A 2,500-nucleotide genomic window follows, 5' to 3' on the forward strand; every position below is an offset into this window, starting at 1 on the left:
GCTTATGTAGTAAACTAGAAACAACAAATGCATTCGCTCTGAGGACGCTACTGAAGGCTCCGAGAAGCCTACTCTACTGAAAATCGCCGGCTTAAAAAACCTGCAACATCGACGCATCGAACAAGCCCTCATTTTGTGGTCTACAAGAGAATTCATGACCTACAAACACTGGATTATATTCGTGAAACGTTCATCCTGCGAAGCAGTAAATTATTTATACAGTCTTCGTTGCCATTTTGAGCTGCTCATCTCCCAAGATCAAGCTTCACTCCTTCACTCATCAAGCGGCCAAACACTGGAACAATTTACCAGACAACATTAGAGCATCAGAGAATATAAATGTTTTCAGGAGAAAACAAAACAACTCGCCTTTTTTCTAATGCGATCCCTCGTTTGCGCATTTTTCAAAAATTTCAACATCACAGACGCCGGTTTGCTGGACTGATGGGTTTTTCCCATGCCTGAGTCCGCCGGCAAAGGTGGTCAAAGGTGACTGAGGACAATTGTTTGCCGCTAAAATTTCGCTCATTCGCTATATGTGGATGAATAAAGTTACTTACTTACTTACTTACTTACTTACTTACTTACTTACTTACTTAATAGAGAGTATTCGACGGTTAGTTTGGTGATGCGAAGCGATTCTAAAAGTTTTGGTTTCGTACATCTTCGTAGGCGACGAATTACACTGTGACGAGCTTGTGCAAACCGAATCGAAATGGCTATGCTCTGGACACTTGAAAAAACTTTACGATCACACCGGTGCACCACATAATGCACGGCAATGGGAATTATTCACCCACGGAATAGATAGGTAGATAGTTTATTATATTAACATCAATAAAATACTAAGTGAGCTTTCGCGCGAAAACATGATATCTTCACACTTGAAAAGATCATTTACATGATGATTTCAATTTAATTGGTGTTTATATAATAAATAGAATATTACATGGCCGCTTGGAGATACGAAAATTCTCTTCTCGTTTTGAAAAATATTTTTTAACACTCGGTGAGAAATTTCTTATCTCCGCGCGGCCATGTAATATCCTCTATTTATTGAATAAATACTTCGCAGCCCAAAAACAACTTAAATTGTTTACATATTATGAAAACTGAACAAAAAAAACCATTATAATGTGTTATACTAGGGGTAATCGAAGCTTAGGCGAGTGCGTTCGATTTTTGCAGGACGGTACAGCTTTGGTACAGGTAGCAACTGAGGGGGGAGGGTGGATGGTTCGTGTGATAGGGAAATGTTATTACAGTGGAACCCCGATACAACGATCCTCGATATAACGATATCCCCGGTAAAATGATAAACATGCTATGTCCCGGCAAAAGTTACAGTAAAATGTATGGGACAGAACCCCGATATAACGATCTTCAATATAACGATATTCCCGATATAACGCTGAGTTCTTAGCGTACCGAGCGTAAAATCTTCCCCGATATAACGATATTACAGCATCAGTACACAGATACAACTTCAAATGTTTAAGTTTTGTTTTGTTTTGTTTGCCTTTTACGATTCATACCACAGACTTTGTTGTGTAACCTTGATAACGTCTAATGCTTTGCAAATTGTGAGTCATTTGATACTCATTACAAGTTTAATTAAACAATATGTACAGTAGTAAAAAAGCACATGTTAATTTTACCCCGAAATAAGATATTTTCGGTTATTTTAAGGCAATATCGTTATATCGGGAGTCTCGTTATAACGATACCTCGATATAACGATCTAATTCCACTGTACTGCATCTATGAACGTGACAACTTGTTAGACGTAATCATTCACTATTTATTTGGAATTCTACAAGTAGAAAACTACTGAAAATTACTCTAAAATGAAACTATTACTTGCAAGTCTTTTCAGCTTGTGGTATTGAAGACCTAAGATTACTTTTCTGTGCTGAACGCTTGGACAAAATAAATTCAGTTTGTTGATTTCAATGCCGTAAATATCACAAGTCATGATGAAATGGCGCCGACGAGCGTCATATCTCGGTAGATTTACTTTGTGGCACAACGGCCGCCAAGCTTCACAACTCGGTTGATTTACTTTGAGGCAGAACGACCGCCGAGCTACACAACTCGGTAGATTTACTTTGTGGCACAACGGCCGCCGAGCTACACAACTCGGTAGATTTACTTTGTGGCAGAACGGCCGCCGAGCTACATAACTCGGTAGATTCACTTTGTGGCACAACGGCCGCCGAGCAAAACAAACCGGTTTGATGCAAGCGCGAGGAGTCGCACGCATTTTGCAAGGACAGTGACGAACCATGCTTAATCCAAAGTAAAATTTTACCGACTTCAGTTGACAGACCTTCAGCAATCTTTCAGCTCTTTTCAACGATGAACGATGGAAGATTATCACACCTCACCAAACGCTAGAATAATGAACGCCGACGACGCACAAATCACCACGTGCGATAGTTCGTCAAAGTGAGGCAAAACGTAACCAAGCGCCTCAAAGCGAGGCAAAAGTGTGTCGACG

The sequence above is a fragment of the Montipora foliosa genome, chromosome 6, assembly GCF_036669935.1.
Source record: "Montipora foliosa isolate CH-2021 chromosome 6, ASM3666993v2, whole genome shotgun sequence".
Classification (NCBI taxonomy): Eukaryota; Metazoa; Cnidaria; class Anthozoa; order Scleractinia; family Acroporidae; genus Montipora; species Montipora foliosa.